The sequence below is a fragment of the Piliocolobus tephrosceles genome, chromosome 11 (genome assembly GCF_002776525.5).
Source record: "Piliocolobus tephrosceles isolate RC106 chromosome 11, ASM277652v3, whole genome shotgun sequence".
Classification (NCBI taxonomy): Eukaryota; Metazoa; Chordata; class Mammalia; order Primates; family Cercopithecidae; genus Piliocolobus; species Piliocolobus tephrosceles.
Genome location: NC_045444.1, coordinates 15,902,088 through 15,923,631, shown reverse-complemented (window position 1 = coordinate 15,923,631; position 21,544 = coordinate 15,902,088). Strand labels below are relative to the sequence as shown.

General features: G+C 41.8%; 1 long non-coding RNA gene across 1 annotated transcript in view; it reads left to right on the top strand.

Moving 5' to 3' along the window:
- Positions 1-8,469: 8,469 nt before the first annotated feature.
- LOC111528994 overlaps positions 8,470-21,544 on the top strand; it is a 41,682-nt gene continuing 28,607 nt past the window's right edge. The window contains exons 1-2 of the long non-coding RNA XR_002727239.1: positions 8,470-10,302; positions 11,315-11,443. This is a non-coding gene — a long non-coding RNA (uncharacterized LOC111528994). The remainder of the gene's footprint in view (positions 10,303-11,314; positions 11,444-21,544) is intronic.

Genomic DNA, 21,544 nt, shown 5'->3' with positions numbered 1-21,544 from the left:
TATCTCTCCCCTGTGATTGTATATCGTTTTTTCAACTTAAAGCAACTTCAGTTGGAAATATGTAGAGGTTGACCAAGGTGAACTAAAAAGTCTGTAACACTGATCAGATATCAAGCAACATGAGCACGGTACATTGGAAAAGCACCAACTGAAGCCTGTGACTGAATTTTTAATTCTGTTTCTGATAATTGATGATATAACTCCTCAAAATTTGTTTTTTGTTAAAACTTGGAAAATATATTTTTATTATTTTGGACAAATTATTTGAACTCTCTGGACCTTAATTCAATTTATATATAAGGTAAAGGCATTATGCTGGATTATCCTGCAATTTCTTTGAGTTGTTAGAATATAATGTAGCTTAATAATAGCAATATTAGCAGTGTAGTAGATTCTGACTGCAAAACCTAGCCTTTTCTATTGATTCATTTGTAGTAGTAAAGGTGTTATCTGATTTATCCTTTTTAATAGGCAGTGCTTTGATCAAGTGGGAAATAGTAATGGACAAATAAAATCAATGGTCATTATCTTAACTTGATGCCTGCTTTTCAAAAAGTGAGCAATTTTCATGTCTTAACCCTTAGACATTAATTCATGGCACCTACTATAAGTACTCACCCTCTTCTTACCTATCTTCTTTTCTGTAAGAGATAAAAAGTGGTTATTCAGAACCCCAATACATTTTTTTGCTTTATATTCACAGCTACTTAAAGATCAAAATAACTATTCTTGCAGATATTTCTAGGAATATATTTAGAAATAATATGAAATACAGGGATAATAGGCCAATTATGATCTTTATTCTTAATTTCTACAGAAAAGTACTGGAGAATATATTTATAGAAACTTCTTTCAGATACTAGAATGTTTATAAAATTATTGAGGAGATTATTTGTGTTGTAAAAAACTTATTTGTACCATAAAGAATGTTTTTGTTCCCTTCATTCTGGGCTAATCTGTCAGTAGTGTAGTCCAGTCTTTTCCCCCTTCTCTTACCAGCTCAACCTTGATTCCTGTGACCCATTCTTTCTGAACTTTCATAGTTCATAGTCACTAGGCATGAGTACCTTGGATAGCCCTCTGAAGTCTCTCTGTTAGCACCCAGATTTCCAACTCAGGTTAATTGGTACTAATTCTATTAGCTGGTATAAATAATCCAAAATCTATGCAAACTCTGGGAGCAAAATGTTCTACTCAGTTTGGAATCCAGTGCCTTAAAATGTATTTCGTTGTAACAGCACCTTGTATATATAGTTGGCCAAAGACTGAGTTGTTACAAGTTATGTGGGACTTTCATAGCAAATCTTGACAGTAAATACTTGGTTCCTATATTAGGTCTATATCCTGAATTGACCTTTAGCAAGAATCTTTGGATCTGCTGGAGGGCTGGCATGGCTTTTAGACTTCAGTGAAAAAGAATTTCTGCTACTCATTGTTGATAATGCTTCAATACTGTATAAATGTTTATCCTTTTCCACATAATTTGTTTTCTATTGTATGAGAACTTTTATTATAATTTGCCTTGGTCTTGATAGACTCTTAACAAAAATAAATTAAAATACGTGGTCATCTGAGGTATTCTCCATGCTATAATCCACTTTAGCTGATGCATTTGGAGCTTGGGTGCTGAAATTAAATATAACCTATTTGAGTTAAGGATTTATTACTAGTGCTCCAGTGGTCACAGGAACATTAAAAAAGAAACAAACAATAGAAATACATGATCTAGGAAAGAAGGCAACTGAAAAACATGAAAGAAAAAGATGAAAAATTAAAAGTATATGATACTCTATTTTGATTTAGCAATTGTTTTCTAGTGTTCTGTCAATTTTTGGTGACTTTTATAATTACATTAAAACTAAGATGCTGAATTAAAATAAAGTTTCCCATTTATTCAAGCACCAGCATTCACTTATATTACCTATATATTGCATCAAGTTTTGGGCCTTCAATCCCAGAACATTTATTGACTGTCTACTGTGGTTCAAGTACTGTGCATAAAGATGAATTAATATTCTGTCCTTGGCTTAGAGGCTAGTCTAATAGTAAAGGCACTCTTAGAGGAGGAACAAATATTTTGCCTAGATAAGATCTGAGAGAGAGTAAGTGTGAAATTTCTCTTTCTAAAAATGGTAGTGATAATTGTTTAGAGGGAGAAATCCAGCTGTGTAAGGTGAAAGTGGGGCATGTAAAAGTGGATCTATGGTTTAAAAATTAGTACTTTGCTCCTAAAATTTTTACCTAAATGTTATATCCAACAACAGATGAAGAAAGTAATTCTACGGTAGCATCTTTATTCATTTCATATTTTCAGTGCCTTACGTATTGCTTGGCATATAGTAGTTGTCTCAGTAGATTGTTTGATGAATGAATGAATGAATAAAAATTATTTTTCATGTTAAAATTAAAACTGAATTACATGAGTATACAAATTTTGTTCCTTCAGAATACCCATATTTGTCAAATATGACCGAGTTACGACTTTTTCTGTTCACTGGTTTCCACCTTAAAAGTGAAATTCTGCATAAAATAGTGGGGGATTACCGAGTGATCATAACTTTTCTGAAGTAGGTCTTAAATAATTATCTAAGTCTTCAGTCATTTCGAAATCTCTGTAGTGTCAGTGATCATGGGCTCTAAATCAGATCGTTGTACAAGGATAATTGAAATGTCCTGAAATGTCTTGTAACATTCAACATGAGCAGTAGAAACATGACTAATTTCTACCTCTGGCTTTTACTGATCAATTTTGACTCTCTTTTATTGTCCAGAGCCCATGTTAAACCACTTGATTTAGAGATGCCTTAATTCTAAACTTCCTCCATTTTTGATGAGTAAGATTCAAGGTTGCAGTAGATTGTTAATCTTATTTGGAATTATTTTAGAAAATTGATATCAGGATTGGAAGCATACGTCTTTTTCTTATTGGGGGTACATGGGATCTTTCCGAAATAAATTCGTGAGCAACAAGAAAATCTGAGACTTGTTTTTAATGCCATAATGATTGGTTGGAATAATGTATATATTCATGAGATGACTAAAGCACTAGTGGGGTAGTTTCTACTGCAGTAGACTGATTTTTCTTACCCCAGACCTTGAAAGATGAATGTTTTAGTAGATGGAGAGTAGGTGGGGACAGTGTTTTAGATATGGCAGAAGCAACTTGAGTTACAGCAATTGGGGAAGGGATAGAATATTGTGATTAGGAGAAGTTAGGAGAAGAGTGGGAGGGAAGATTGAAGGATACCTGACACCTTCTAACACACCCTTGAATACAAACTAGCTGAAAAAGTTGATGCAGTTCGGGGTGAAATCACACACATGATTGACATAAATAGCATTGTGGAAAAAGTGACTGCAAAGACCACACAAGTAGTGGCAGAATAGAACTTATTGGTTATAATTCTTTTGATATTTTACTGAATAACATATGGTTTATTAAATGTTTTTTCAAAATTAATTTGGCAACATTTCTTAGCTTCTCTAATTCTATTGGGAAAGCTGATAGCAGCATTACTGTGCTAGACTACTAGAGGGGGGTATCAGATGACCAAGTCATGTTTGATACTACAGTTACCAGGCTCATGTGCTGAACTAATGCAGGAGCCTAAAACTCAGCAGTCTATTTGAGATTGGATTGGACTTTATGAATAGGCAATGAGCTCTTAAAAGAAAAGTGACATTCCATATACAGAAAAACCATGGGGATTTCACACTGCCTAATCTAGCTTTGCCATGGAGCATACTTGAGGTCTTTCACATTTTGGCTATGTATCTCCACATTGGTGCTAAAGTTGTGTACCTCGTTTCTGATCTCACTAATACTGAAAGTTCAACTTGCCAGTGACTTAACTGGATCTTTTATGAAATAGTACCTCACTTGACTTATGAAGACTAGTAAAACATTTTTAGGCTACAAGTAAAAGGGAAGTTTGTGATGTTTTAAAATACAATGCTTGGCATGTGGCAGATGCTTAAACATTTGGTGAATAAAGTTATCTTCCTTTTAAGATGGTCCACTGAAAAAAATGGATTAGCCCTTATATGTGTATATATGTTTTAATGACCTCAAGCTCAAAGATCTGCTAGTGATCGCCTTTAGATAACATCTGAGTTAAATGTCTCTGGAGTCCTCTGCCACTGGTATATCTCAAAAGAAATAGCATTGTTTGGTTTGGGCAGTACTGTCTTTTTCTATTTATCTATCTTCACCTTTATAAAGTGGAAGGTTGCAACTCTGTGGGCAATATTCCTCAGGGTACTAGAACAATGAATGAAATGCTTCTATGTATTTTCCCCTCAAGGAGAAATGACTTCTTAAACCCCAAGTGGAAGATTTTTCATTCAGTCATTAGTATTCTGGTATTCTTTCTGAAATTGAAGTAGCAACATCCCTTTGACCTGTGTCACAAAGTTGACAAATGGCTTTTTCAGACATTTAGCCAAGAGATGGAAGGAGTGGCAGATGTGGCTTCTGAGCTTACTCCTTCCGTCCACCCACTAGATGTCTCTCTTTTCTGCCCTTATCTATAAGTGAATATATTTCAGTAAGGCTTACTATTAAAAGCAAATTGAATATGGACCATGGAAATAATGTGTTTCATTTTCCCGTTTAAAGCACGCCATTTTCAGTAATATACCCATGACTTCAATAAAACTAAAGCTGTTCTTTAGGCTGTGACAGTAATTTGCAGTGGGATTTATTTACCAGCAGTATTGATTTGGAACCTTCTGTATGCTAAGCACTCTTCAAGGTGCTGCGGGTAGTGGTGAATGAAACACGTGAGTTTTGCATTCTGGAACTTTAAAAGTATATTCAGGCTACAACAAAGTCATGTTAAAATTTCAAAATCAGAAATAAGATTGTGTACTTTCTTGCATTAATGAAATCCAGGAGAGGTAAAGGATTGAGTAACACTCTAAGATTCTTTTTTTTTTTTCTTGCCCTTAAAATTCTTTTTTTTACAGTACTTGCTAGTGTTCTCCACATTTCCTTTAAGGTTAGACTTTGTACAGTTCCTGCAGTTGAAAAGATGAGAAGTTAATTGCATAGTCTACTGAAACATGTAAGACATTTTTACCCCTTAATATGACATTACGCATACATGATAACTGGCTTTAATTCATCGTGGAGATTTGAGGCACTCAGAAACTGGCTCTACATGTGTCCATTGAGAATGTATGTACTATACATGAAGATTTCTTCCCTGGAAGAGAAAGTTGAGAAACTATTTCCATATTTGCAACATGTGATCTAGAACTGCGTAAGTGGTGTGTTTTTCAAGTTTCAGTCTGAATCCTAAGTGATAGCACGGATTGGTTTAACCAGTTGCTCTTTATTATTTTAGCACAGAACTGACATTGGTATGCCGCTCCCAAGATACTTTTTCCTAAGGTGAACTTTACCATGAAAGAAGATTATGATTTTGATTTTATATCCCAAAACATATTTACTCAAGGTATACTCTCCTCTGTATCCTAACACTTTAAGTTGGCTATTTTCCACAGAAAATTTCAGTAACTTAAAAATGCTCAAAGTTATAAAATTATGTTAAGAACTAACTGAAATTGTGTGGTGTTCTGAGGTCCAGGCATTACGTGCTCGGGGTCACTTTATCCTTGGCTAGATCATTACCCTTTCCAAAGCAGCTGGCCTCCTTGGGCTTATTATAAACTTACAAATGAGCAACTATAGAAGGAAGTAAAGTTCCTTAAGAAAGTGGATGCAGGCCATTTTAGCTTAAGTAGTAAGCAAACCAGCTGAAGCTATACTTTATCAAGAAAGCAAACAGCTTTCTTTCTCCATGTGCTGCCAGATTCTTTTACAGTATCCTCACAAAACCTGCAAAATGGACTCAAAATTGATAGCTTAAAGCTAACATTTATAAAGAAGATCCTCATCCCAGGTTGTGAATTATGGGGATAGCACTTCAGACTGAGATAAAAGGTGCCCGAGGTTAGATACAAATGAAAGCTTGTAAGTATTTTGAAAAATAGAATAAATATGTGTTCTGACAGTGCAAAAGTCTTTTAGGTAGCCTTGAGTTATTTTAGAGTGAGGGAGCTTTCCCTCTGCATCTCATTGTGCCAAGTAGAACTCTGCTCTAAGGTGTCTCTTACACATCTGACTCTAAGTAGCAGCTGTAGTAATGCATATGTGGTGTCGCTCCTGACCTCAAGAGGGGGCTCCACACTTTGAGTAAAAACAAAGCAGTCTTACGTGGAGAGGCCTTCCTGACACTTGTCATCACTGCTCCCTTTGAATGTGTACCTTATGTATCATCTCTGAGATAAGGGCCAGTTCTAGTACATGTGGCTGATCAACAGGACATGGTTGAATACTTGGTAAGGACTTCTCTTTAGGAATGGTTTTCATGTATTAGTCTAGTTTTAATTAAGTAATTAAACATTGATGAACTTGATTATATTTTGGTGCAGAGCTGAACTGATTTATCAGATGGGAAGTTTTGTCTCATGTTCACTAAATCCTAGTGAGTTTACCCTAGAATTATTAAACACAGAGAAGTTCTAGTTTCATGTCTTTCACTCTTCTGAACAACAGCTTTTTGTACTGTCTGTTCTCTGGTTTACACCCGCTAGACTAATTTACAAACGACTCCTTGCAGTGTATTAACATTTCATGATGAGATGAAGTGGAAAGTGTTCCTATGACACAAAAGCCCTTTACCGCGGGGTTGGGAACAGCTTTCCACTCCAAATGGTGTCATTATGTTCTCTATAATGGGTGTGATTGTTTACTAATGATATATTTGAGCTGAGATGATTGAACATACATTATTTGAGTAATAACTCGATAGGCTATGCCTTTTTAAGCAGTTAATGCACGCCTAGGGTAAGATAAGACGGAAAAGGCTTGTTATCCATAAAAAGAGCAACATCTAAAAGGTGCAGGTTTGAAAGTATATTTATGTAAACAGAATTTACACAGGCTGTCCTGTGTGCATAACTGTTTCCTTTGAAAAGTCCCCTTTGTAGGAGCAACTTTGTTGAATGGATTCCTATTGAAATACTGTTAAAATAATGTTTTTTCCAGCTGAGGAGGAGTGGCTTGCCTTCAGTTTTGCAAGTGGGAAGCTCTTCTAATTATAGAAGAGCTCTAACCTGCCACTTGACCTAACCCTTTAGGTTGATGAACTTGAAATACTGCCTCTTCTTGGTAATCAGGTTCAGTCCAAAATTTTTTTCTAAGTATGTACCATATGAGAGACACTGTGCTAGACCTTGGTGGGAATACAGTGCACTTTGTATTTATAGCCTGCCATGGAGACAGCCCTGAATATTACTAACCAAAATGCAGGACAGTGTGTGTTCAATGTTGTAATGGAAGTGGGTAAGTAAAAATTAACTCAGACTGAGAAAGTATAAATCTGCCTTGTCCTTCATCACACACAGATAAAGCCAGGAGACAATATTTCTCCCAAGGGCCTGCTGCAGCTATAACCTGTCATAACTCCCTTCCAGTGACTATTGCCTTCTTACTCACTGAGAAACTTTGTTCTCTAAAATCATAAACTATCAGAAATTTTACTGTTGAAAATTCTTTCAGTAAGAATGAAACATCCCACTTTTATATAATTCACTTTAACACAGAGAAGCAGCCTTTATTCCCAAAGGAAATGCAGAACTTCAGATAAGGACTTCTTGGACACACATTCTACATCTATCTTAACTACCGTTTCCACAGACACAGGATGCTAGGCCCACTTGCACACCTGTTGCCTTTAGACACAGCCCTGCTTTGTTCTGAGCCTATGGAAATGCTGATTCATTTGAATTTTACCCCTCCCCTAAATCTTAATTTCCGTGGTTACTCTGTGCATAGTTTCATTCATGATAATGAGTCATCTTTGTCAGACTATAAGTTGGTTCATAGAGGCTTTGGGCTGATTGTGCTAGATAGAAGTACATTCTAAGTGAAAATACAAAAGGATAGAGAAATTGATTTTAACTGAGTGTTCAGGAACACTTTAAGAAAGCAGTTGTATTCATAGTATTTATTGTCACTTTTTTTTTTTTTTTTTTTTTTTGAGACCAGGTCTCACTTTGTTGCCCAATCTGATCTTGAACTCTTGGGCTCAAGTGATGCTCTTGCCTCAGCCTCCTGAGTAGCTGGGATTACAGGCACGAGCCACTGCACCTGGCTGTTGTCACTGTTTTTAACAGTATTTAATACTGCAGACATGAGACCAAGAAGACTATTGATTTTTTTTATTTCAGTAATTCTCAATTTTGCATTATGTATGTGTATTTACATAATATGTAACATATATCCCTTTATCCTGTGTTTTCCACTTTTAATGGTTTTGTGTGTATTTTTCTTCCTTTTTTTCTTTTTTTGAGACAGAGTCTTGCTCTATCACCCAGGCTTGAGTGCAGTGGCACGATCTCAGCCCACTGCAACCTCTGCCTCCTGGGTTCAAGTGATTCTTGTACCTCAGTCTCCTGAGTAGCTGGAATTACAGGCATGCACCACCACACCAAGCTAATTGTACTTCAGAGACAGGGTTTCACCATATTGGCCAGGCTTGTCTCGAACTCTTGACCTTAAGGGATCCGCCCAACTATGTCTCCCAAGTGCTGGATTACAGGCGTGAGCCACCGTACTCAGCCAGTTCCACCTGATTTTTAAAATTGCCTTGGCCAGCATTGGATACACAGTAAATATTTAGTAAATGCTTTCCACATTGAATCAAAGAAGTTTCCCATCTTAGCTATTTCCTTGAAACTTTCCCGAAGTTTGAAACCTAATAGATCATCAGTGACATCCTCTTCATCATAGTTTCACCTCTGCCTAATAAAGCACAAATTACTCTTAAGCAATGAGGCGCTGTGCATTTGAAGCCTTTTATAGCTCCATTTGTCTGCAGTCACCTAAAAGTCAATGGATAGATGTGTTTGTCATAATGTGTGATAAGTGCAAATAACCCTTGTTAGTAGTGTCATTAGAGATGAAATAGATGCATAGGAACTAAGAGGTCATAAGCTGTCAGGTTTTACTGTAAGGAAATACAGAATGTCATTTGCACCTAAAAATGCGCAGAAGTAAATGGACAATTCTTCACCGCAATATTACTTGTTTTTCAAAGCTTACATGTTTACATTTAAGCTTTTAACATTTAAACATGTTACATTGGCATGTTTACATTTGTTCACCCACTACCTTACTCATGGCATAGCAAAATAAGCCATAAATTAAAAATAGCTCAGTATACCACTGAAGAAGTCAATAGATCTGAATATAGTAGCATAGCAAAGCAGCTTCAGTTTACTGGATGTGCCTTCAAGGCAGACCATGCCCGTTAGGTAGAGGATTAGTGGAGAACAGAAATCTCTGCCTCTCTATGGCTAGAAGTGGATCTATGTCATTGATCTACCGACAGTGACACTTTTCCTTACTTGAAACTTGGGTATACAGTGACCTCACCTACTCATAGAATCTCCAAAAGTGGGGAATTAATAATAGAAAAAGGCTTTTGAGTAGCCAAAAAGGATTTGATAAAGTTAATATTCTAAGTTAGCCTGTTCTCTTACCAGATAGTATGTCTCCTCAGTTCTTGCTTTCTTGATGTGAAGTTCTGAAACTTTGTTGTCTGGTGTCTGTTCCCTAACAAGTGCCACTATATTATATTTTGAGCTAGTGACAAGGGACCTATCTTTGTCCCTGTTCCTACATCCTTCTGGACTCCAACTGGTTTGATGAAGCGAGAGTACCTCAAGAGACATATACATGCCAAGAACGGCCTGTAACAGTTTTATTGCCCCTCCCCTGCCCAACTCATTGAAGGAAACAGGAGGGAGTGAACCCCAGTGTCTTCGGTTAAATCCATTGCAGTCCACTCTTGTGTTCTAATGAGTATATTACAATTGCAGTCTGAAGTCATTTCAGAGCTCCTATCCTTTACTACGAGCTGACTTAGGCGGGACTGCTCCAGCAACTTGGGGCGGAGGCCCAGGGTCTGACTTTTCTCCCTGCTTCCCTACTCCTGCTCTGTTAAGGGTGAGAGGTTGGGAAGTTTGCTCTCCTCTCTGTGATGAGTTGTTGCTGCCAATCTGACTCCTAATGCTATAGATTTATTAAGGCTGGATGATGAAAGATTGGGCCCTGATGACAACGGAGCCATCCCGAGTTCCTCTGACAGTGATGAGCCTCCCAGGAGAGGCAGCCACAGCTGAAGCACACACAGCTCCCTTCCGCTGTGGCAGCCCCACAAGCCTGCAAACCCGTATCTCATCACAGCCTCGGTTCTCAACTCTGAGGCTGGCCAGACCTCCAACTGGTGGGTAAAACGCAGACATTTCCAAACACCAGGAAATGTTTTCTTGGGTAGGTGGGAGTTGGGGGACAAACTGAATTTCTCCCTTGGACCATGGGAAGGAGAGAGAACCATTCTTGAGAAGAAAATTATTGTGAGGTGGTAACGCTGTCTCCCTCTGCAGCTGTCTTTCTTGCCCCAGTTGGGAACCACTGTTTTATACATCACTATCTTATGTGTCTGCTGATGGAGTTTCCTGATACTAAACAGAACGTCTCCAGGTCTGCAGGATGGTTTTCTTCCTGGCTGGGTCTCTTTCTCCACCTTCTGCCAAGTACTGCGTGCCCCAGTCCTTCTCTGGGGGATGGGTCTAGTTTTCAGGACCAGATGCATTGCCAGATTGTCAGACCTGTGTTGAGCTCCTCTTCTCACGTTTGGCAGCAACAGTCTACACGCATCAGCAAACCCTGAATGCACTGTGTTAAATTAAAAATAAGCTTCTCAGTCATGATCTTAAGTCTGGTTTTGATCATTTTTCCATGAAAGATTATTTAAGTTAAATTCTTTAAGATAAATCAGGTTTAGGAATGATTAATAAGAGAAAGTACTTAAAGAAGTACATCTGGAAAACAAAGCTGCCAAGTAGGTAAAGATAAAATTACTATCAAGCACCTACTATGTGCCAGGCAATGTTTTAGATGTTTTGCATTTGATCCTGCAGCCATTTCATGAATTAGCATTGCTAACTCCATTTACAGAGGAGAAAATGGACACTTTATAAGGATAAAAGACTTGACCAAGGTTACACAGAGTATTGCCTAGACCCTTTTGGATACAAGTAACAGAAAAATCCAATTCCAATTATTAAATAAGAATGTCATCTCACATCAAAGCAGTCTGTAGGTAGGTGGCTCCAGGACTGATTGATTTAGTGGCCCACCAGCATCATCAGGGACCCAGTATTTTCCCATCTTTTGTTCTGTCATTCTCAGTGTGGAGGCTCTGTCCTTAGGTTGTCTCCTCCCTTTGTTGACAGACAGTGGTTGCTGTTTCAGGCCCAGGCATAATCAAATCCATGTGAAGAAGAGAGATTTCTTCCTGGGTGGCCCTTCGCGAGAGAAAGAAAATTTTCCTACAAGTCTTCCAGAAGAGTTCTTTATGTCTTAATGGTCAGAACTGCACCATGTGTCTAGGTTGAATAGATTTCAAAAACAGGCTTAGTGAGACACCAAGTGAAAGGGTGTGTCCTACTAGAACAAAACCAGTTCTCTGTTGGGAAGAGGTGGGGAATGTACGTGTTCATTGTTGGATATGCACTAGCATTGTCTGCTACACACACAGAGCGGGGATTCAAACCCCAGTGTCTCATCTCAAACCTGCGTTTGTCTCTCATTCCCTAAGTCACACGCATATGGGGGCTTACTGTGTTTGGCTGTTATGAAAAATGTGGTTGTAATAAACCCCAGATTTTGAGCAGTTTACACTTAAGATTATATTTGGGTTAGATAAATATTAAAATTTGTTCACTTTCTCTGAACATAGGCCAAATGGTGTGTGGAACCAGTTATGGTCTTATAGAGTGTGGCTTTCTAATAACAGGACCACAAGCATTTAAAACTTACTTCCTTCTGTCTGGTATTAATAATCTTTTTAACATAGCGTCCCCCTCTCTCTCTCCCCTACTGGGGAGTGGTGGCTAATGAGGTTGGAAAGGTAGAGAGATAGAAGAGGCCCTTGAATGTTAGGTTAAAGGATATAGATTTTTATCTTCCTTAAGGAATATGGAATCATTGAAAGTGTTATCCAGAGAAAGAAATCACCCAAGCTATAATTAGGAAGATTAATTCGTCAGAAGTGGATGAGAAGAACTGAGAGAAAAATTTGAGGTGTTTACTTTTGTAGGGGGTATGACTCTCAGTCACCTGAGTCTGTTGTGCAAGAAATGCCCGTTTCCTTATTTTCTTCAGGTGGTGTTTCAAGTTCCATTCGGCTGGGCTTGTAGAAATTTCAGTCTGAATCATGATTTGGTATTCCTGCTTTCCCAAGTATGTTCTCAAATCTGGAAAGATGACTAGGAGCCTGGGAGTCCTGGGAAGGATTCCTAATTTCCATCCCATCATGGTTGCCATGGACATCTTTGAAGCTGGGAGACCTCCTGTGGCTTAGGGCATAGGAGCTGGGTCTCTAGGGACCAGGGCACACAGCCATCTCCTCTGAAATAGCGCTGCCTCTTCAGGGTGCTGCCATCAGTATGGCTTAGGAGGTTGCTCCCTTCACCCTCTCAGTCTCTGACCTCTTTGTAAACTGTATTCAGTGAAATTTATAGACCTTATTTTATAGTTTGATGTGCTCTGATGAATACTCACGTAAGCACACCCCAATCAAGATATAGAACATTCTTATCACTCTAGAAATTCTCCTGTGCTTCCTTCCAGTCCATCCTCTCCCTGCCTGAAAGCAGTCACTCTTCTAAATTTTATCCTCATAGACTAATTTGCCTGTTCTAGAAATTCATATAAATAGAATCACACAGGATACGCTCTGTAGCATCCTGCTGCTTTTACCCAGCATTGTATGTGTGAGACTTACCCATATTGTAGAAATCAATAGTTCATACCATTTTGTTGTTTAGTATTTCTTTTTTGTTGCTGAGTAGTAGTCCACTTCTTTTATCTTTAAGTCTTTCCCTCTCCTCTTGTTGTCCTCAAAAACACTAAATGTACTTTTTTCAATAAAAGCCAGGAAGCCTTCACGTAAAGCCAAGGATGCACAGGGTGCTCATTTTTTCATAGAATAGAGAAGGGAAAAGGCAGCACAAAAGACACAAGTTAGTATCTCAGGCAATTGGCCTGCCACATAATTATCCAGAGAAGAGACTGTGAAGACCTGGATTAGGGTGGAGCATGGGAACAGGGAGGAGTGGGGCTATGAGAAGGCTAGTACAGTGGTGGCATTGATGGGGTTTAGGACATAATTAGACCTGGGGAAAGGCAGTGGAGGAAGGCCAATGCTGAGTTGTTTAGCCTGGGAGGTGACCGAGGTGCCTGGGGTAGAGGTGAGGATGACTGTTGGTACAGTATCTAAAATAAGAGGAGCATATTTAGGAGGGAAAATGGTGAGTGCAGTTTGGTACCTGTTGATTTTGAGGGGTATATGGGAGATAATTTCCATGATCTAGAAACAGATCGCCAGCTCAATAGCATCTTCAGAACTGCAAGTGAAGATGAAGGGTAATACATGAAGAGGTGAATGCTGAAACCTTGAGAAAGGAAAGGTAAAGGAGGGAAATAAGAACAGGGCCTCGGGGAATGACATGCAGGAGACCCAAGGAAAAAGAGGAGTGAAAGAAGGAAGGAGGGGTTGGCCACAGTGTTAGGATGGGTGGGAGCAGGGTGTCCTGGAAACCAGAAGAGCAAAGGACATGAAAGAAACAGCTGGCAGAAATGCCAAAGCCTGCAGAGAGATGACAAAGATAAAGACTGAATAAAAGATTATTACATTTCCCAATTGGAACATCACTGGTGGCCTTTGAGGGATCAACTTCAGAAGGGAAATGGGAATTGACGAGGATTGCAAGGAGCCCTGGAGTAAGAATAATGAGACAGCTCCAATCATTGGAAACAACTTTTGTAATTATTATTATTTTTTTTTCAAGAAATATGCACTTAAAGAAAAAAAGCTCAAAGGGCTGGAGGATAGGTTGGAAACAGGTTGCTTGGGTTCGTTCACCTGGAAGCCTCAAGCATACCTGTGCACTGAGGCTAAGGAGGCAGAAGTGAGAAGGGATGGGTTTGACTCAAGCTTCCAGAAGAGGTAAGAGATGGTGGGGTGGAAAGTGAGAGAAAAGTAGGTTAATTCTGGAAAAGAGTGAGGGGTCAGTCCTCTTCTTGGAAAGCAGTGGAGAAGAGGATGGGTGGTACACTCCAGGGTGAGGAGGGAGCAGTCCCAGCTCTGGTTGTCTCCAGCATGACCACAACCCCTCAAGAGGTTTTTTGTTGTTGCTATATTTACTCTGAATACATGAGATTTATAAAATGTGCCCTTTAAGGACCAGGAGGCAGGATTTTGAAGCAGCACGTATAGAGGAGGCCTTTTCCAACAGCTACAGGCAAGACGGTAGAGTAGAGATCATCCCCCAAATGTCATTCTGTAACGAGTCTATTGTGTTCGTAGCAAATGGCAGCAAGCCCTAGGTTAGGAACCTTACTATGAAGCGTTAATAAGAGACACTGGGCACATGTCCTTTGATCAGATTAATCAGAGGCCAAACTACATGGCATTAACAATGGAGATTAGCATTGGCTGGGTAGGTTGGCAAGGCGAAAGTGAGAAATACCAGATCTTGGATTCAGAAGCACTTGTTTGCACTCGTTTTCAGAATTACATCTGTAGCACAAAAGGGACTCCCAGCAGATTGAATTGGCTTCACAATTAACATGATGCTTGCAAGCACACGGTTAGCTCAGGCTTGAATTGTTCTGTGCTTCTTGAATGCACATCCGTTGGTGGTACAGGGGAGCAGTGATGCTGTGGTGTTTTCTACCTGACCTCCACAGCCCTGGCTATGTGCTGGAGGGCTGTGGTTGCTAGAAATCTGGCTACTCTGTAAAAGAATGTTACAGTTCTTGGAAATTCTAGTGAGTATTCTCAGTACACCCAGTGTAACAGGCCCAAATATACATCTATTAAACATGTAGGAATGTATTTGTTGAGCTTCTAAGGAGAAGGCACAGGTCCAAAGCTGCCCCACTCACTCACGTTGTAGTGGCTTCTTTATTCTGTATTACAGATTTTATCACTGATACCTCTAGAAAAAAGTGTCACTTCCCACCTCCTTTTCCCACTCCTGTGGATCTTAAGAATTTTTGTCAGTTTCTTCTCTTATCATGGTCCAACCCCAAACAACTTACAGTGGGTGCCACAGGTTTTAATATACAAAAGAATAAACAATACAGCTGGGATGATCTTTCTGGAAGATTACTGTACTCAAAGACACAACACTTTCTAAACATTTAGAAATGAATTCCTAAAATTCAATCAAGGCAAACCGAGTGGGAATAATTCAGAAACTGAAGGCTGCAATGGTTTGTCTCCTTCCAAATTCAGCCTTCCTTCCCCTCTCCCACAATGACCCTGGCCTTTTTTTGCATATAAATTACCTTTGCCTGGGGTTGGATGGGGCACTGTGCTAAACCTCTGGGAGAGGATGTGCTCTAGGCCTCCAGGAACTCATACTCTGTGACAGATGGTGGCAAATTAAACTGGCAGTTGAAAAAGCCAGAGTGTTTCCAGGGCTTCTGCTAGAGGAGTGGTTCCAGAGGGGTAGAGTCAGGAAAGATGAATAGCTGGAAAGTGGCCAAAAGCAATCCGTGCTCTGCATCAATTTGGTTAACAAATACTGCCTGAAAACCTATATAGAAGAAGTTATTCCAGACCCTATGTGTGCACACAAAGATAAAAGAGACCTATTTCTGTCCTATAATCTGGTAAGATTGACAACACGCTGAAGGGAGCAGCGACAATGCTGGGCTGAACAGGAGTAGGAACAAAAGGCTGATACAGGAGTGAGCCCAAAATTACAGCTGTAGTGTGAAAATGTGTGTAGATGGGTGAGCCTTGAATGACATGATGAGAATGAGAGAAACTGAGTCCTGGGGCTGGCCAGGACCCTAGGAATGATCTAAGCAATCCCCTCAATTTAAGCATGAGGAAACTGAGATCCTTCCCCCAGCAAGGTGAAGTGACTTGTCCGAGGTCAGGGTCACTCAGGTGCTTGATACTCAGTGATTTGATAGTACAAATAATACAACCAGTGGCTAGGATGATCACACACCTATTCTAAGTGCTTTAGATGTACTCACTAGATTAATCATATCCTCACACCAGCTTATTTTCGCTTGACAGATGAAGAAACTGAGACAGAAGAGGGTAAGTACCTTGCCCAAAGTCACGGAGCTGCTAAATGTTGGAAATGAGACTTGCCCAGCGGTTGGGCTCCAGGGCCTGTGCTCCTAACTTCTGAGGTACATGGCCCCTTGGGCCTCTGATTCCTGGGCCAGTGCTGCTTGTCCTTGAACCGGGCCTGGAAGGGACTGGGGAGACACTGTACTCTCCTAAACAAGGGAGTGACCTGATGAAGGTGGCATTTAGTGATGATTTATATGGCTTCAGTGGTCAAGGTGGACTAGAGAAGAAATGGAGAAGGGAGACCAGGTAGGACATGAACTAAATGCAGTTATGATGCACATCTGGACTGCAGCAGGACTGGAGAAGATGGCGCTGAACTGGAATGGTTAGTCAGCAGTCATTTACTCCACGGGATGAACTAGCCCGTCCTGTTGCTTATCCTGTGGGAAAAGAAAAACAACTGAAAGAAGGAATGGAGAGAGGGGAGAAAACAAAAAGGAGAGGAGGAATAGTATGTAAAGGGAAGGGGCAAAGGAGCAAAAGTAGAAATGGAACGAGATTGATGATGACTTCACATTATTTCCTCACCTAGTCCCTGGCCTTTTGGCTATAAGCTATCAATTTCTGTCAATTTCTCATTGAAGGAACAGAACGGGAGCGGTTACATCTCCTAGTGAGCACGAGACCTTAACAAGGTGGTAGAGATCTCATGAGGAACCCAGCTGGGGTTCACAGATCAGGAACTCCCACAGGGAAGGATTAGCCATCCCAGTGCTAGGACCCCATCAGCATACAGCAGACACTGATAGGACCCCATTAGCAGATAGCAGACAGCTATAGGCTGCAGAGACCCTCCTCGTCCAAGGTCGCAGCCTTCATGGAGCAACCCGCATCCAGCGACTGACTGACACAGAAGGACGAGGCCAGGCCATTTTAGCCCAACATGGGTAAGCCTGACAGGCCGTTAAAGCTCCAACGCTCCCTGTAGTGTGGGCCGAGGCTGCTGCTGTGCCCTCTCACAGCTCAGCTCCTCCCTCTACCCATTCCTACCTCATCTCCCTTCCTTCCACAGGTATGGATCCAAGAACACTCCTTCATACACCTCCTGCCCACTGAACTCTGCTCAGAGTTGGCTTCCGGGGAGCCCAGGCAGCATCACTGAGACGCTCTCTGGCCGCCTCATCCCTCCCCACCAAACCTCCAACTCCCTCCTTTTGGTTAGGGAGTGCCTCCTTCCTCCTGCACCATGCACTTCCTCCACAAACCGTTTGCATCGCGGGGGATGATCTTTCCTGTGGAGACAGCCTGCTCTTCAGCTGGGGCAGAGGCTTAATGGCCTCCCTTGCTGAAGCCTTCAAACAGGCTTGGGCAGGTTGGTTTATCTCCCCGTTGACTGCAGATGTAAACGGAACGTGGAATCCCTTGACTTTTTGTTTTGATTGAAGCTTTTTTTTTTTTAATTTCTGTGAGACCCACTGGATCAGGCTTCAGGATCTGCTGATAGACCTTTGTCAGCAGGAGTGTGTGTTGTGGGGTGTGTGTGTGTGTGTGTGTGTCTAAATGTAAGTAACCACCAGAGCTTGCTTCACTAGTCAAGGGGAATTCATTGTTTTAATAGAATAACCCATGAAGTTCAAGGGCCAGAATGCAGCTCAGCCTTAGGGCATATTCAGAAGGGCCTCTCCAGCTCTCTCTGCTCTGGGCTGATACTCAGGCTGCAGGCCAGGCAGGGCTGCTGCTTTGCGCACATGGCAGAAACAGCATGCCCCTGAGTGCTGGGATCCACCCCACCGCAGATCCAGCCGCACTTGTTCATGGTTTCTGAATACTGCTTCCCGATCTCAAGAGAGTGAAAATCTCACTGCCCAGCTTGAGCGAGTGGTCAACCCTGCTCACCCTGCTGTTTGGGGGCTAGTCCCACAAACATGGCCGACATCCCCTGACCTCCTACAGGGGGTGCAGACTGTGGTGAACAAAGGGGACGACCCTCCACAAAGGGCCCATGACACGGTGTGAACAAGGCCACAGTGGGGTGGGTGCACCAATTAGACAATGTTTGCATGCGATATGACTAGATTTCTCAAGAGACGACTCTCATAGATCAATGTGCCTGTCACAGAGGAGCAAGGAGTCTGCTTGAGAGGAAGAGACAATGAGTAGCTATTTGAATTCATTGTGAACTGGGCAAACGGTAAACAGGGATGACACTGCTTCCCACATAGTCACATACACAGCATCACATAGTTAAGAAGATCAGCCACATTGAGTGTGGAGCGCTCCTCCTCTTGGAGCAACGTTCCCATTGACATTCGGAGAGGCGCGCTGCCCCCAGATGCTCGTTTTCAAACACAGGACGTGAGCAGTTTCACAAATATCCACCAGATGGTACCTTCCTACCAGAAATTAGGTTTCAGGTTGTGAAAATCCAAATTGTTTTTCCACTCGATGGACAAGTTATAGAATCAGATGCCTGCCCTGGCTACGGTCAAAGGAAAGAAAATGGGTGAGGACCAATTCCAGGGGATGACCCACCGTGTTTTTATTCTCAGGAATGCGAAACAGAATTTGCAGGGTCTTTGTGTGGTGGAGGGAGGGAGCTGCTGTGGATGAGTCACGGAAAGGCCATGTGCAAGGGAAAGACCTTGAGGTTATCTCCTGAGAGGGGTTGGTTGTAAATATCCTCAATGGCATCTTTGTTTTATCCCACTAGTTGCCAAATACCTGTGAGTCTGCACAGCGCTCCTGGAATGCTCAGAAATTATGACTGGTTACCCTGTCAAAGAAGGCCTTTGTTGGAGAAACTTCCTCATTTGTTCAGGCCTTTGGGATCTAAGCCCTGAGCCGTAGTCTCCTCAGGTTGTCTGCCTGTGTGGGCTGGGGAAGGTAACTGATGTTCACCATGGGGTGACCCCCTTGTCCTGGTTTGGCAGGTGCCTTCCTGCCTTTAGCACTGACAGTAAAGCAAACCCAGGCAGTTGGTCATCTCGGTGCACTGAGCTGTACACACTAGGGACAATGCTAGATCCTCACACAGGTTCAATGAGCTGGGCGATTTGAATATCTTCACATTATTAATCATTTTATTCTTGGCATTTGCTTACCAGATCTCCCTGCTTCATTTTGCCAAGGAGGCATATGTCAGAAAAGGTAAAGTTATGGAGAAAGAAGTTTTTTCTTGGCTTTTGAGTTCAGGCATTACAGAGATAAAACCGAATAGATGTGGGAGAACACGTGGTAGATAGATACAACTTCTCCGGGTTGGGGAGAGAAAAGAGAATAGTGAAACTCCATCTCCACTAAAAATACAAAAATTAGCCTGGCATGGTGGCACGCACCTGTAATCCCTACTACTTGGGAGGCTGCGGCAGGAGAATCACTTGAACCCAGGAGGTGGAGGTTGCAGTGACTCTGTTCCCTGCACTGGAAGTGCTCCCCACCAAACTCTCTAACAGAGGGGGTGGGATTTGCAGGCTCCCTGGGTGGCATGCTTTCAACACCTTGTGGGCTGCCTTCCACTCTGGTACTTTCCTCTGCCTGCTGATGCTTGAAATTCCTTGAACCGGCCACACAGACCTGCGTTCTGGAATCAGAGATAAGACTGGAAAGGCAAGGTTTCCTGGGACAGGAAAAGAGTGATTTAAATTCTAGCCGAGGTGTAAGCTGCCGATGGCAGGTTCTTTCCTGAGAACCGGCTTCAACTAGAAGGAGGAGGTTGGAAGCAGGACCCTGGATTAATTCTCCTGTCGATCAGGAGAGGAGTAAGCAGAAAGGAGGGACGCGTGGGTGGCAGGAGAGAAGGCTGGGGAGCCAGGGTGGGGGTCACTGCCCCCAGCCCGGCGATGCTGAGCTGATCCCCACATTCCACGCTAATGGGTCTCTGTTTTGATTTTACAAGACTAAAAAGTAGTTTTCTAAAAACATTCTGGAATGCAAAAAGGTTCCCACTATTTATTTACTTACATAAGAATATTAATAATAAACAAACTCTACCACGTATAGTCACCACCATTCACAAAAGAAAGGATGTTTGAATGACAAAAAAGTGAAAACGACAATCTCCAAGTAGGATAATCCTTTACATTAGATGCGCATAGCTTTATGGAAGAAGAATGACTGTTTTGCTGTTTTCTACCCCCCCCCCCCCCCTTAGCCGTGATCCCATGAAAATGCTGGCAGAGACTGGCATCCAGGCACCAACTGGCTTTTGCGAATCACTCACTGTTCCCGCCCGGATTCTGAAGCCCGGAGCCGTTTATAGTTTGAGGCACCTTGCTTCCCCCTGGTGGCCACAGGGAGTTACTGTCGCGGCTGAAAGAAGCGTCACAGTGTATACACAGCGGGCCCTATGCCGCCATACGTTCTATGCTTTTTGAACACCCGCGGTGGGCTAAGCATGGGACCCAGGTGGGATGCGGACACATGGAGAAGAAGAGAGCCAGGCCGTTGCTGTCAAGGAACTTTCTTGTAACACCGATGCTTCAAACAAAAGGTAGTGAAAGTTCCTGGGTTTGTGCGTTGAAATGTCTTTCCCTTCAACTCCCCAACAAGGTGCTTTTACTCCCTCTTATCACCACTGCCTGCCAGAGGCAGTAAACTTGGGTCCAGCTGGCCCTGTCAACCTACATAACCACACAGTGAGAGGCTCTGTAAAGAAAGGCATTTATTCAGGAGCAGAGCATTGCAATGGTAATATGCATGCCACAGTAAACTATGTGCATATTCGAGGAGGCAAAGGAAGAAAGGTTTTCAAATAAAAAATGAGGAGGATTTCATACTTGTTTTGAAATGGTTATCCTTGGTTACAAAGATCAATAACAAAGGGGTTGCTAGTCCAAGGTTAGACGGGCAGTTGCTGGGCGGATGTCCTTGTGGAGGATTTTTTATTTTTATTTTTTTTAATGTGGAAGGCTGTGATGGCCTTTGTGCAAGGTTGTGGTTTTGCAGAGTCTTTTGTGTTAGTTTTTGTTATCAGGCATACAAATGTAGGAGCGCTTTCTTCTTGGCCTTCCCTAGCTCTATTTGTCAAATTTCCTCCCACCCCCAGATGGAGGCTTGCTCTGTCCCCCAGGCTACAGTGCAGTGGTGCGATCTCGGCTCACTGCAACCTCCACCTCCCGGGTTCAAGCGATTCTCCCTCCTCAGCCTCCTGAGTAGCTGGGATTACAGGCGCCCACCACCACGCCCAGCTAATTTTTGTATTTTTAGCAGAGATGGGGTTTCACCATGTTGGCCAGGCTGGTCTCGAACTCCTGACCTCAGGTGATCCACCCACCTCAGCTTCCCAAAGTGCTGGGATTACAGGTGTGAGCCACTGTGCACAGCCTGTTGAGTTTTTTTGGGTTTTGTTTGTTTTTGCTTTTTTT